This window comes from Ursus arctos, unplaced genomic scaffold (genome assembly GCF_023065955.2).
Source record: "Ursus arctos isolate Adak ecotype North America unplaced genomic scaffold, UrsArc2.0 scaffold_29, whole genome shotgun sequence".
In the NCBI taxonomy this organism is placed as follows: domain Eukaryota; kingdom Metazoa; phylum Chordata; class Mammalia; order Carnivora; family Ursidae; genus Ursus; species Ursus arctos.
The window spans coordinates 33,023,326-33,039,218 of record NW_026622974.1 but is presented as its reverse complement, the minus strand read 5'-3'; the positions used below and the strand labels follow the sequence as shown (position 1 = coordinate 33,039,218).

The 15,893-nt window shown below is 42.9% G+C and overlaps 1 protein-coding gene across 6 annotated transcripts in view; it reads right to left on the bottom strand.

Annotated features, from left to right (window-relative positions):
* The window catches only part of BCKDHB (branched chain keto acid dehydrogenase E1 subunit beta), a 580,561-nt gene that overhangs the window by 352,024 nt on the left and 212,644 nt on the right, over positions 1–15,893 (bottom strand). The gene's annotated exons all lie outside the window — the stretch shown is intronic.

Sequence of the window (15,893 nt, the reverse complement as noted above, 5' to 3'; positions counted from 1 at the left end):
CAAATGATTGGGTTCCCTCACTTTGGTGTAAATGGCCTCAAACAAAGGCGCTTGAAGAGAAAAAGTGAGGGAAAACATTACCTCTGAAATAGATTGATAAATACATTTTACTTGTAGAATAACACTTGTCTGAAAATTACTTTGGAAAATCAGAGAGCAGGGCTATCTTCTTCCCACCATTTCATGGCTCGGACCCTCCCCACCCCACACTGAGACAGAAAGAGACCCAGGTCTCCTCCCTCCCCCATCCATGGATATCCTTTTCCGACACCACAGCAATGGCTAATTCAATTATCTGTGCATCTCTGCGGGCCTGGGAGCTGCCAGGCGTTTCAGAGCTCTGGTCGTTTGTGGTGTGGCTGGAGGATGCTAGCGAGCTGTTCTTTCTTTCCTCAGTCCTATTCATTTCAGGTTTGGGTAATTGCATGTTTGAGTTCAAGTAAAAATACAAATATGTAAGTGATAAACATTCTCTAAATCCTAGTGTGCATGACTCATGCACACACATGAATGTCAAAAGAGAGAAAGAAGCTGCAGAACGCCGCTGCAGGACTATTAGTCATTCCAGACTTTGCACGGACGAAGGGGTAGTGGGCTGGCTGGAAGCACTCGTGAATCGTTTGGAAGTTCTACCTCGCTGCCTCAAGTGTCCGCGCGGCCAAGGCATCGGCACCGGTGATGCTGTTGTCCTTTGAAGGAGCCCGGTGCTCACTGCGAAGCCGGGAGACAGGCAGCAAGCCCAGCATGGCCCGAATGTTAGTCACCTACAAGCCACCCACACAATTTTTGTCACGTTAACGTATTCTTCGTACTCTTACTCTCTTATATTTTTTTGTAGATCTCCTCAGATGCTTAGAGAGACAGATTATCGATTTTAAAAGACAACTTTAAAATACTCCTGTACTCTTTCTGCTTAACTGCCTCATATGTTCTCGGAGCGTGGACTTGATCCGACGGTTCTTTTGTAATCTCCCTGGCCCACAGCCCCGCAGTATGCTCATAATAACAGTTCGTACAACAATGCTCGTAGAATGAGGTCAACTTTTCTAACTTCAAGGGGCTTCGTATATGAATTGTTTTATACACCCAAAGTGTAAAAGGTTCAAAATATTAATTTTCATGGGAGATGGAAAGAGAATGAGAAAAATTGTACACAAGACTCCTAGGACCTCAGACTTTGACATCCCGCGTGATCTTTTATTTGAAGAGACAAGACAAATGTTTCCTAACGGAAGGCTCTTGAAAAAATCGTTTCTTGTAATCAAAAACATATTAGAGGCGCCTGGGTGGCACAGCGGTTAAGCATCTGCCTTCGGCTCAGGGCGTGATCCCGCCGTTATGGGATCGAGCCCCACATCAGGCTCCTCCGCTATGAGCCTGCCTCTTCCTCTCCCACTCCCCCTGCTTGTGTTCCCTCTCTCGCTGGCTGTCTCTATCTCTGTCGAATAAATAAATAAAATCTTAAAAAAAAAACATATTAGCCCTTGGAATTATATAGTGGTCTCAGCCTTTTTAGAAATGCTCAGGTCCATAAGCTCCATCATTTCTCACCAGTGAAAACGAGAGAAAAGTGGAAAAGGCGGAACGGAAGCAGAAACAAAAGTGACCTTATGCAACTACTTTGGCCTTCACTGTTTGTGCCCAGATTTGAAGAGTGTTCACTATTTTCTTTGCTAAAAATTTTCCAAGTGTCATCAAACTGAGAACTTGGGGCATCTCGTCTGGTTTTGGGTAGAGAGTAATTACCATCTGCACCCTACAAATGTGGGTAAGCTTGCACCGAAATAAACCATCCAAATCCATGATGAACATCAAAATTGTAGACACAAGGAGCAAAGCGGAAAATTGTAGTATGACAAAATAGCTACATTTAATTATGTAAAATTACATAGAATTTGAGTCTTCTTTAGAGGTGCTTTATTTAAACTTACATCTAAAGGCACGTCTTTGGTTAATGCAACTTGCATTTCAAGTCAGGGAGTCGACAGAACAACATTTATTAAGTTTAAAATTCAAGCAGCTTGTAATTTTTGAAAGTTTTAGGGCCACTTTTATGAGAAAAGTATCATTTAAAACTGTGAGGCCAACATGATCTCCTTTTCTCCCAACAAATCTTACATGAACCCTTACCCGTAAAGGCTTTTCTGCTCTCTTCCACAGTATAAATACCCATTTTAGGTTCTAGAGTCTACTTAAAACTTTCTCTTCCAGGGAACGTTCCAAGGAATGATGTGCCCTTATACAAGGCTGGGCAGGTTCTATGATAGACCCTTATCCCTGGGTCCCCCCAGAGAAGCTACAGCAGGGACCCAGCACTATCCTAGCACCAGGAGGGACATTCGGGGTGGCTTGCTGGCTGACGGGAGGCTGAAAATTCAATGGTATCAACTTCCGACTCCCACCAGGAAGTCATTAAGGACCATCACGCCCATTATCCACCCTGATTTCTCGGCCCCTTGCAGAGGAAAGCATCAGAGTACTTCCTATAAAACCAGTTCCAGGCTGGCTACCGGAGATGGACCGAACCAGGATTGGGGGCTCAAGAGTTCACTATGAGTCAAATGAGATAAGATTCCCTCGATCTGGGGGATTGGATGGACGTAAGTAAGAAAATAACCCAAGAGAGAGTGGAAGCAGGATTGAACTGACCATCACAGAGAAGACACGGGAAGTTGACTTCTTAGTGCTGCTTCAGAGCCCAAACAGGCTTCCAATTCGGTCTGTTCCTGTCCTTGCAATTAATCACCATTCTCAGAGACAGCCTAGCACAACAGATGATATATGTAGAAAGTGATACAATAAACAAAGATCACTTTTATTATGCAGCTCTCAGGACCACTGTTTCTATTCAAAGGGCGACCTTTGCTCCTTGGAGCAGCTCTGTAGCTCTCTGCCCTGCCAGTTTTCTGACTTTCTTCCAGAATCTGCGTCCTCCTCCAGTTCAGTCTACAACGTGTGACCTCGGTGTGCAAAGACAGCATTTAAAGAATCACGGAGATGGAAACTTGCCAATCCCTCCATCCGTATGTATGGCTCCCACACCTTGGTGCAGCCAAGGGTCCGTTTTCCCAAACTCTATTTGTCAAGTCCTTTATAAGCTGTCAGCATCTAAATGATGACTTAAGAAATTTTGCCGCAGTAGAGAAAACGCACCGTTTTCTTGCAGAGGTGAGCGCTCCTGCTTGATCACAGTGAGAGCAGCACCAGGCAAGATGGCCTGAAAGGATGCCTCCCCCCACGTGCCACGTGCTCCTCGGCTCCACAAAGTCCTCTGAAGGACAACATGTTCATTCACACTTCATCTCACCTGCACCCACGAAGTTCTGGATAAAAGACCTTATTTATGAAGAAATAATAACAATAACAATCAACTGTTTCAGAGAGAGGGACCTGTCGAGTATACTCTGAGATGCCGTCTTTTCCCAGCCCTCCATATGCAGTGCACCTGCTTGCCCTGTCCCAGCTGCGGACCAGGAGAGGACACTTGACTCATGCTGGGCCAATTATGCCTATTCCTGGGAACCTGAAATTCGAATGAACAAATACTGAATTCATTAATTCTGTGAAGCCAAGCTAGAAAGCCAGATGTGGGCTGCCATTTTAAGGCCAGGCACATAGTGAATTGCAAAGGTCAGCAGAGAGAAAAGAACGAAACTGGCATGCAGTAAGGCAGAGTTACCAAGAGGGGCCCCAAGAGAGAGACGGAGAAAAAGAGGGGGGATTTAAAAAAAAATAAAACCTTATGACAACCTTCTAATTCTTCTGAGTCCTGGATCCCTCCTGCAATTAGATTTGTAAGAACAAATTCCACCTTGCATAAACTAGTATGAGTCAATCTCTGGTCCTTGCAATGAAATGTACATGTACTAGTGGATTTCTTAGAATGAAAAATAGGATTGCTGAGTCGTGATCTGTGAACGTAAGGCTCTCAGTTGTAGTCATCCCTGATACTGAATTCTGACCTCACTCTACATTTTCCGGCTTATTTTCTTTCATTTAAATTACTGTTTCTATATCAGGATCTCCATATACCATACAATCATTCATTGAGCTACTTTGTGCATGGTGATAAACGAGGCAGAATTCCTTCCGGCTGGGGGGCGGGGTGGGGGCCAAAGTTGTAAACAAATAATGACTACAGCACGTGAGAAGTCTGTGATAGAAGCAGGGGTTGATGTGCTATGGCTCCAGAAACACTACCTTATTTAATTTTCGCCTATTTCAAAGAGAACGATGAGAATTGATAGTTCGCAAAAACAATCACACGAGACAGAAAAAACAGTAGTTCAATTTCAATAAATCTGCACTTGAAGCCTGAGGAGGTGAAGTATTCTCTTGGCACATTTACTGGCATTCAATAAATGCGGGTCCCCCCGTGGCATACCACGCCTTAGCACCTCCAATCACTGTTTTAACAGTTAAAAATCAGGCATAAGAATAGATTAGGCAATTTGTGAACTTCCCCAGGAACACAGCTTACTTTAGAGTTGACAACTGGGCAGGATTTTTTTTCATTCTGTGATAAAATTTCCCCTGACAGTTTAAAAATAAACAAACATACAGGCTTCCAGTTAAACTAGCCTATTGAACAACATCCTTCCCGGGATGGCATGAAAATGATAATGAAGAAAGACATTTTTTAAGGTATAAATCCAACGACAAAGAAAACAGGAGAGAGGACATGAGCACATTGCCAGAAGAATAAAATCAGGGAGAGGAGCTGTGCCAGGGGAGGAAGGGATAGTGGAGACCAGGCCCATCCGAGGGGAGGAGGGTGACCAGCTATGTCAAGACCCTGGGAGGGTCCGGGTGCAGCACACAGCAGGGTCGAGGCAAGAGGAAAACACCGAGGGATTCCCTCCCCTCACCCAATGGGAATGAGGGGTCTACTGCCCCCATGGAGGCCAGAGGTTTTGTCTGTGGAAAAACTGAGAGGAAGAGCCTTTGGGACCAGGAAAATCTGGTTCAGACCAAGAATAGAAAATGCACAAGGTGAAAAATATGGAACTTAATGTTGCATCCAGACCCCAGAGCCAGCACTTAATGAACTAGGCTGCTATCCTGTAGGTGGCAGATGAGAACATTTTTCTTGGGAAAAAGCCCCAGAGAAAATGTTTTCATGTACCCGCAGTGTTGAGCCCCCTCAAAGTTGGAGGCTCTCTGCCTAATCACCCAGAAATGAAGGCCACTGCTTGCCACACACCCCCATCCCCAGATTGTCCAGTCGACTTAAAAAAACCAAACAACTTATTGAGGTGATATTCACATAACATGAAATTAACCATTTTGGAGTGAACAATTCAGTGGCATTGAGCACATTTGCAATGCTGTGTTATGCAACCAGCACCTCTATCTTGCTCCAAAGCATTTCCTTCGCTCCAAAATAAAAGCCCCTTACCCATTAAGCACTTTCTCCCCCACTCTCTCCTTCCTCTAGCCCCTGGCAACCACCGATGTGCATTCCGTCTCCATGGATTTATCTATTCTGGACACTCCCTATAAATGGAATTATACAACGTGTGATCCGTATCTGACTTCTCATATTTAGCATAACGTTCTGGAGACTCATCCATGCTGCAGCATATATCAGAACTTCATTCATTTTTGTGGTTGAATAAGATTCCATTGTATGGATATACCAAAATCCAAAACAGCTGTTGATGCCTTGGTCTTGAATAAAAACAACTAGAAATCACCATACATAAACCAAAAGACAGAATAAACAGAACAGTGGAACTGGAGAAAACAGTATCATTCAGAAACACAGTAAAACTTCTTAAAAAGCCGCAGCTCTAATATATATCCTGAGAGATGAAGACAACACACACATATGTGTACATATGTATGCATATTTATGTGTATACATACATACACATATATTCATTTATGGCTGCCTTAAAATAAGAGGGTGCTGTGAGAGAGAAACAAAGGTTAAAAAAAAGTTGGCCAAAATAAAAATAACATAAAGAAGGTTAGAAGAGGTTAAGGAAATATCCCAAGAAGTCTAACAAGGAGACAAATTTTCAGAGAAATAATAAGAGACTTAGAAGAAACGTGTGAGAAGAAAAGTATGTGATGCCTTAATTATTCTGCGGCAAAAATGTTTCTTAGCCTAAAATCTTCCACTCAGCCAAACTATTAGTCCAGGGTTAGAGCAAGGCCATTTTCCGACATGAAAGCTCTCAGAAAACTGAGATTTTTCTAAGGAATCCATGATATGCGCCAACAAAATGAAAAAAGAAAGAAAACACGTGGACCCAAAAAACAGAGGTGAGCACAGAACAGTTTCGTGGGGCAGCTTTGCACCCACATTTTTGCAGGAAGACTGAGGACTCGCAGAATGCACTACAAATCCGGGGTAGAGCTAGAAAGGCCATACATTTCCACCAGCGGGACGCACAGCCATCGAACCCGGCCGCCACCCCCGGACACGGCGGCACCACTAAGAAGACTCTACACGTTCGCCGGCTTCAAAAGCAATAAGCTTGTGGTTCAGCCGGTCTCTCCACCAGGCTGTCTCCGACGGAGCGTACGGTGCCAAGCACTCCCCCTTCGCCTCCCTAAATCCATTCGCTACCCTCTCTCGTCCCGCTCTCTTTGCAGAGCGGCTGACTTCAAGCGAATGCATCCAGGCTGCGGGGCCTTTTCGGCTCGCAATTGGGTTCGGCTCGTGGGAAGCCCCGGGAGGCCGTGGGGCGGCGGGGGAGACGGGTCTGTGCCCTCCTCGGCCCTCGCGCTGCTGCAGCCGCCTCGGCCTTTCCGTGGCCACCTCTCGCGCCCCCCTCAGGCACCCGCCTCCAGGGCTGTAGCGCTCGCCAGGATCCTGCACCTGTCCTCCCCCGCGGACCTTCGCGCCAGGGGGTAATGACTTCGGGCGACTCCCTGGGCTTCACCCTTCCTTCCCGGCTCCTGACATCTCCGCATACCTTTGTAAATAGCCCCTTTCTTCTAAAACTCTATTCGGTAAAAACCTTTGAATGCGACATCGTTTTTCTGCTGTGACCCTAACAAACTCTTACACATCTTAATAAAAAGTCAAAACTTTACAAAGGCATTAGCACAGTACTGTAGAAGGTGATTTCTTTTTAAACTTTCCTTTCAGAGGCTACCTAACAAATCATATGTGGAGTGTGTGTGTGTGTGTGAGAGAGAGAGAGAGAGAGAGAGACAGGGAGAGCGAGTGAGGAAAAAAAAATGTATTTTATTTATTTCAGGTTCTGGAAGTAATCAGATGGACAAAAAGATTCTTTAGTACTGATGCTTAGGGGCCATGTTTTAAAGACTAGGACAGTAATGCAATGCTTAATGCTTGCTAAGTTTACTAAAGTATATATTCAGTATTTTATTACTTTGCAGTAAACACGCTAAAAAAGAAATTCTTTTATTATAACTCAGGGTCCTCACTTTAATACCGCTGTTATATTCCCTATTCCTGTGTAAAAAAAAATCATAAGTAATAATAGTCGTAATTATAATACACATATAATTTTGCATCCTGATTTCTCCACTTAAAAGTATATAATGAGTACGTTTCCATGTTGCTACATAATTTTCATAATCCTTACTTGCAAGTTCTACATTGTATCTAATCATACAGATGCACCATAAATCACAAACCACTGCTGCTCCTTTTTCACCTCGGCAATTTTCCCATAATCTATGCGAAAATTATTGCTGTGCACATAACATCAAATAAATCTGATAGACATGAGGTCTTTCCTTAGATGAGGACACCCAATAAGGACTCAAGTAGGCTTGCTCTGGGATCCAGACTGGTCTGCAGGACTGTGGGCAAATTGGCCGATGGTCTCCGTGTCCTGAGAAATGGAGGAGCCCTGCGCAGAAGCCTATTCTCAGAGCAGAGGGAGCTGGGGAACCAGACTTAGATGAGTAACAGGGCTTGAGCCCCAGAGAGGGTCAGAGGTTCTAAGTACAACTGATCTGTTTCACCAAAGATCCATGAGACGCTGGGGCACACAGCCACACTCTCTTGGGATCCCTGTGTGTCAACGGGAGAGGAGAGATCTTCCTGCTTCCGGGCAGAACAGAGCCCTGTCATGGCTCCAGGGGCCCCATGGAGAAGAATCGTATCAGTAGCATCCACCCCTACCCATAGTCCCCGTGAGGGGCTGTGAGGGGAGATCGGGGCAGCGCCAGCTGCAGGTGGCCCTTGTGGCAGGAGCAGCCCCGAGCAGCCTTCCACAGTTGCTGGCAGCAGAAACTTCTGCGGGCAGCTGGAGCCAGAGCCAGAGAAGCGTTGGCTCCACGTGGTTGTGCAAATGACTATTGCAAAGTGGCCCTCCAGCAATTCCCCCAAATCGAGAAACATTTGTGAGGCTGTCTAGCGGTTGGGACAGAATCGTTTGAAACACTTCTTGTTACTATGAATAGGGCTTTACGTTTTCCTCTGGGTTAGGGGAGCCTCAGAAAGACGATTTGTACTTTACAATTTTTATGTTAGATGGAAGGTACACAGACATTCACTACATTGTTCTCTAACCTCTTTGAAATATTTCACATAAAAGATGAAGGGCGAAAGTAAACTTATGATTCAGCGGAAGGAAAGTAAATACAAGGAATTTGTACCAAGTGTTCTCAAAAAAGAAATTGCTATTGGACTGACAATGGGCATATTAAATTTCTTTGAAAAAGAAAACTCCCCAGGGCTGTTTTTCAGCCATATGGGTAAGTTTAACAACATTCTAAGGTCTCATGACTTCAGTAAAGAACTTTATATGAATAAGCCCCAAAGAGCACTTCTTCTAAAAGACAAATGCTGCAGAACTACTCATTTGCCTGGCCTAAGGGAAGGTTGCAGGCATTCAGCGTCTTAGGCTGAAAGTCTGAATTCATTTGTTTTATGGCTAAGACACTTGACATTAATACAACAATAGCTGCAGCTAATTTACATGTGGTAGATAAGAAAAAAAATCAGGCACAATCAATTCATAGACTAGGCCCAAAGGTGGAGGTTTTTCTCCAAGTATATTTTATTAAAAACTCGTGGACTTTCTTCTGTCAAACTGAATATACTTCAAAGCACTTAGAATGATTGGATTAGAGCACTCTTGGTTGCAAACAACCGAAACTCAACTTAGAACAAAGACAAAGATAGCTTATTGGAAAGATCCTGGGGTAATTCCTCACAGAATGAAAGGAAGACTAGAGCCATACAGCTGTAAGTGGCACCCCCAAGCTGGCCTTGGGGGTGACGGAGTCCAGAGACAGAAATCTGGCCAGGATGCCCTCCAACTTGTGCTGAAGCTTGCCTCAGCATATGGGCTCTGGTCTTCGGCAGATAAAGATGGCCTTCCTCCATAGACAAGGCAGCTATGGGTCCCTCCAGAATAACATCTGTCCAAAACTATTTGTTTGAAAAATCCTGAAAAAGGGCTCTGATTGGCCTAGCTTTGGTCCCCTTCCATCCCTCAACCAGCCGTTGTGGCCAACAAAGTGGTGTCCTACCACGGACCCAACCTCGAGTCTGCAGACTCCACCAACCACCAGAAGGGGGCTCACAGCACGGATAGGGCCACTGGGAGGATAACTGAGCCAGGATGATTTTCATTTGTCACTACAAGAGTGGAAATTAAGAAAATAAAGAAAAACTACTGACAATCTCATCATCCCCAAATTAACAGTTTTGAATGAGAATTCTATTCTGGTTTGTCCATTTGCATATACAGGCTAATGTACAAGATTGTCATAGAGCCAGTTAAAAAAATACATGGCTTTAAAATCTGTATGAAGAAACAGGCCTAAAAACAGAGAAACAATGCTCATCTTTTGGGGACCCTTGAGGTCTAGTCCTACACGAAGGGCTTTTTCTGTTCCTGGAACTCCTTAAGAAATGAAGTGCAACCCAGGCCTCCGGTGGCGTAGAACAGCAAGTGGTATAAAGTGTCAAATGCTATTCAAATACCGCTTTAAATGTCTACACTACCCGGAGGCCTCCCGACCTAAGTGCTTTCCGGATACAAGGTCTAATTCAAGCACAGGCCTGCATTTCCCTTCGTGTGTTTGTCGGGCAACATACTGAGAGACTCTCTAGATCAGACACTATCCTAGGCTCTGCAGAATTGGCAGGGAACAAGCAGACCCAAACCTCCTGCCTCTGTGGAACCAGTAAAACAGTATGATGGAGTGGGCGTGGGGGGTTCCAGTGTAATAAGTAGGTAGATGTTTCAAATGATCAAGAAAATATTTCAAAAATAATCATTCTAGTTGCCTCCGCCTGGCTCCCCTTAGGCGCCGAGATGTCCCAGAAAGCTGGTGCGACGAGCAAGGAGCCAGAGAGACCGCCTCCTCCCTTAGGTCCTGTGGCGGTTGATCCTAAAGGTTGTGTCACCATAGCCCTCCATGCCAAACCGGGGTCCAAACAGACGTGACAGCGGACGATGTGCGCATGGCTATCGCAGCCCCCACAACCCCTCGGTTGGAAGGAGAGGCTAATGCCGAGCCCTGTCGGTACCTTTCCAAGGCCTGGGAGCTCTGGAAGCGTGACGTGGTTTGGGATAAGGGTGGTAAATCTCGTGCAAAAGTGGTGAAGCTGTTCGCATCCAGTACCGCAGAGGACATCTTGGAGAAATTAAAGCAGCAAGTTGAAAAAGCCACAAAAAAAGCATGCTATGAGAGAAGTTTTTTAATTGCTATTCATCGTTTAATAGGAAAATATATTTTTGTGCATGGAAGAACGTGGAAAAAAAATAAATTGAAGAACAGGACTCAAAAAAGGAGGAGGAATTTTAAATTACTGTACGGTCGATATAGGTTCTAACATCCCTGACCCGAAACAGTTTGGAATATGTTGGTCCCATCTCATCGCATCACAAAATACCAGAGCTGGAAGAGGTCTTCAAGATGGCCTTGGTCAGCCCCTTTCACTGTGACGGGGCTTCTGCTCTCCAGAAGTTGAGGGACTGGTTGGGGATCGCACCATGCGGGATGGCAGCCGGATCCCAGGTCCCTTGACTCCTGGTTGGACGCAGTTCATCCTGATTGTAAATGAAGAGATTCCCACAGCACTTCTAGGGTTCTGAGGATTGACTTCTCTGGAGTTTACAAGTGACAGAAGAAAACCTGTCACACTGCTTTGCGGTCTTCCTTTATATTTTAAAAGGCTTATCTAAATACGAAAATGCTTGTTGCATCTTTTTAAAACTCTATGGAGCATTTTCTGAGAAAGTAAATAAGAATCATCAGGACTTGTAACTTAATATTAATTATTTTGGGGAAGTCACTGAATTTTTGTCCTCCTTGGACGGCAGCTGCAATCTTCAAATCTGTAGTTCTTATGAATCTCCAAAGATCCTTAAAAGAAGAGGGCCCGGAAGCTACTTTCAGTATTTGTAAAAAGCCTATCAGAAATCATATCGACATTAAAGCTTCAAAAGCTAGAAAAAAATAATAACATTAATTATTATTATTATTCTAATTCTTTAGTCACTTTATCTTCTGAAAACTTAGAGTAAATAAAATATTTATCGTAGCAACAAGGCCTCAGCATGAAACTGAAGGACTTTTAGCAAAACAAGACCTTAATAATTATTTTCTTAAAGTGATGGAATAATATACCCTAAAAACAAAGACGTTTGCTCATCAGTACTGTGGGTAAATGGTTAGGTTTTGTCGAATAATTTCCCCCATCGAAGGACCATGACAGCCTTAGACGACGCAGGCACAGCCATTCACACGGCCTTTCTTTGCCAATGTCGAAATTCCATAAAAACGTAGGTAACGTAATTCACCCTCACAGGATATGGATGTTATAAAATGAAAGAAAAACTTCCATTTTTATGAAAAAATAACTTCAATCTTCTGGTTTTCTTTTTCTCATTTGGAACTTTCTGCCTTTATTTACTTTTTATTTTATTTTCTTCTATTTTAGTTTTTTCATGATTCTTGTGCTTCTTCCTCCTTTACTCTTGTAATCTTGTATTTTCACTTTTCTCTTGAAAAGATTTTAAGTCTATGAATTTACCTCTGAGTAAAATCTTGGCTGAAGCACGTCAGTGATCTTAAGTTCTGAATATTTTGTAATTGTTTTACATTTCCTCCTGGGTCCACAGCTGGATACATTTGTATTTTCATTCAAAGTACTTGGAAATACTTGTTATTAATTTGGGATGTGGTCAAAAAAACATGCTGCCTTTTAATACTCTTTTCTATGGGAAAATTTATTGTTATTTTTCTGTGTACCTTGGTATATGCTCAATTTTTTTAACTGCTGTGTATGCTTTAAAAGATGATACAATCTCTGATTTTGGGGAAAACGTTTAAAATATATTTCTGTTGACTCAACCATGTTATTCTTATCTACTTCATCTATCAAACTGACAGTGGGGTGACAGAATTGTCGTCTCCAACTGTTCTATCCACATCCTCTGTACTTAAAAAAGTTTTGCTTGCATTTCAATACTGTGCACTTAGGACAAAGAATTTAACTGCTATATCTTCCCTGTAATATATTCCTTTTGTTACTATTGACTGCATACTTCTCTTGTCTTTGGTCTGATACGAATTCTGCCACATTTGTTGTTTTCATATTTATTTTTGCCTAATTTTATTTGTTCATTTTCAAATTTTGACCTCTCTAGGTCAACTTATTTCAAGACCCTTCCTAGTAAAGAGCTTTTAACAGGATTTTGTTTCTTAACCCACTCTGGGTTTTCTTTTTAACTAGGAAATGGACCTCATATTTATTGTCAGACTTGTTTTGTTTGGCCTTGCTTTTTCCTATTTTTCTTTCCTTGCTCTTTAAACATTTTCCCCCATTTTCTTTGCAGTGGATGTTTCTTAGTTAACTTTGCATCTTAAGATCTAGCCCAGTGCCTGGCCCATTAGAAGTATCCACTAAATGTTTGTGGAATGAATTAATAAGTATAGTGTAGATGGTTTATACAACGATATGAAAGATCCATATGCTGCTTTCAATCCTTAGTGATTAATTTTATTTTTGGAGCATTGAAAAACCAACATTAAACTTTCAAGATTAACAGCAGGATAATAAAGTTATGCTTCTCTTTACCGAAAATGAAGAATTTGGCACTTTTGAATTCCTCTTGGCAAATCTACTACTCTAATCTTTGTCAATTTAAGTCGTATTTATTATCACCACCATTTTCATATTTTTACAATATGGAACATTTGTTTCACATAAAAAGTGTAGTTAAGACAATTATTTTAGATATATATCTTTTTATTTAACTTGTTTCCATTTGTACTTCCAGTCCTCTCCAGCTATGATTTCCTCATTCTTGACTTATTTTATTTCTCATTTTCCTGGCAAATATCTTTAATTATGATGTTCAGGGAGGTATCAGGTATCAGGGTTTCTAAATTTTTGCCCATGTATGAATATTTTCTACTTCTCTCCAAATTAGATGGCTTACGGGGGTATATCAGAGTCTCCAAACCTCACGTCTCTCTGGAAATTCTGACAGGATGGCTTTGGGGTCATGCTTCTCACCCCTCAGCCAAGCGTTTCTGCTAAAGTCAACGCCGTGCTAGCTGGTTAACTCCTGCAGGTGTATCTTCAGGTATACTTGGAAGAGGTTAAGTTTGAGAACCAGCCTTTTAGAGCTGAGTGTCATTGACAAGGCGGAGGCCAAATTTTGTTTCCGCACGGGTAACCTGACTCTCGGTTCTGGGCATTCTGACCAGGCTGGGCCCGGCCATCGCTGTGGCTGAAGAGCTGAAGAGCACGGCGTTGGCAGCCCCTCCGGAGCCACAGGCACTGAGGAGGGAGTTCTCAACAAATGTTCTCAAACAAACGTCAGTGCTGTTACTAGAAGGGGGGAGTAGGGATGCCAGGCGGCTGGAAACCACACATGTCCACCGCAGGCAAGCTGATGGGAAAGAGATTTCACTAAACCAAATGTAGACCATTTACGGGATGTCTCCTCAGGATTCTTACTCAGAGTTTCTAGATTCTATGACTTAAACCTAAGGGACTGAACTGAGGTCATTTTCTGGATCTTCTGTCACCTTTCTTTTTCCAATGTATCTAGGTCTGTTCATATAACGGTGATGGTATCTACCAGTTGTAGAGAACGTGGATGTTAGACAATGGTTTTTGGCTTTTTTTCTAAAGGAACTGGAAATCCGAAGTGTAGATTACCTTCACTTATATATCTGTGTTGTCCCAGGGAGCAGGCTTCCTATCCTGAGCTGGAAGTCCTGGGGATTCGGAACTTCTTCAGATTCACTTAACACCCCCTGGGTGTCTCATTTCAATGTTCCTATTTTCACAGTATGGAACACTTGCTTCATGTAAAGAAACCATACTTAAGACAATTATTTAGATGTACGTATACATCCTGCATCATAGACCGAGTTTAATGTTAATCGTAAGTCATTTACTTTGGAAGGGGAGAGGGCATTCACTGGGGGGGCCTGCAGGACTAACTGGAAGGGGAAATGCTTTCCAACGCAGGCACTGAGTGCACAGACTATCCCCACAGTTGTCCTCATGCTTGCCGTTTCAAAACAAAGTAACGGAAAATAAAATAGCTAAGGGAAAATTCTTACAAGACCAGATGAATAGAAAAACAATAGTATTAAAAAGATATCTTTGGCAATTAACTTAAAATAAGTAACTTTAACTAAAATCATAAATAATATCAAAGTTCAGCTAAAACAATTATGTTTGAATAGAATGCTTTATAGGCCCTGATGTGGCTGAATACCGCCCATTTCCTGCTCTGCTAGACTGGCCACGGGAGTGAGGAGTTCCTGCGAGGATCCCTCATGACTTTCATGGACAGTGAAGAAAAGTCAAGGGTCATACTAAGTTTTGGCATCTTAAATTCAGAACGTCCTGTATCATAAGCCAATCGGATTCCCTAAATGTTATTCAGACTTGTTGCTGACAAGTACATCTTTTCCCAGTTCTATAACATACAGGCGTTTCTATTGTTAAACCAAGGACAGGGCTTTATTTTTACCCTAACAAGTGTGCTGGTTCTTTATTTCTGCCCATTGTTATACAGAATCTGTGATAAAGTGCATTTACTTTACTCCAAGTTTCTGGCAATCTACAGATATTACTGTAGATTTTTGTATCCTCCAAATATCTGATAAAAAGAAATAGAATGCAGCTTTTTAAGTTGTAGTTTTAAAGTAAAATAAACATTTGTAATCATAAGAAAATATCCATTTTGTCTTTACAGAGAAAGGAAAACACTCTCTGACCCCATTTCTCTGATTTGTAGGGAGATGGATCTTTCTGCTGGCACTGGTGAGAACAAACTCTTCTGGAATCGATAGAAGGGGTGGCAGACCAACTAGCACCACCTGCGAGGGCCAGGCCCCCAGAGATGGGCTGTCCTGCAAAGGGATTCCTGAGGCTGTTCAGGCCTGTCTCAAACTACAATGAAGGTCAGAAGAGACAGAAGAAATGGGGCCCTGGCAATATCCCCAACACAGAGGCTTCCTCTTGTCAGGCCTTTTTTTTTTTTTTTTTTAACATTTTATTTATTTGAGAGAGAGAGATTGAGAGAATGAATGGGAGGAGGGGCAGTGGGAGAAGCGGACTCCCCCTGGAGCAGGGAGCCCGACGTGGGACTCGATCCCAGGACCCTGGGATCACGACTGAAGACAGACGCCTAACCGACTGAGCCACCCAGGTGCCCTGCCAGGGCCTTTTGATGCTGCTAATGTTGTTTTTCTTTTAATCTACGAATAATACAAAGGACACAGAAGAAGATACTTGCTTTGCAACATCATGGCAAAAAAAAAAAAAAAAAAAATACAGCTGTAGCAATAGCTTGGCAATTTTATAACAAAAGACAGGCTCATGCTGTCCAACTGCCAAGATCAGGAAGAGAGGCAGCAAGGACCGTCCTGCCCCACCATGCTCTGGAGAAAAAGTGAGCATGTCCCTCAGTGCATCT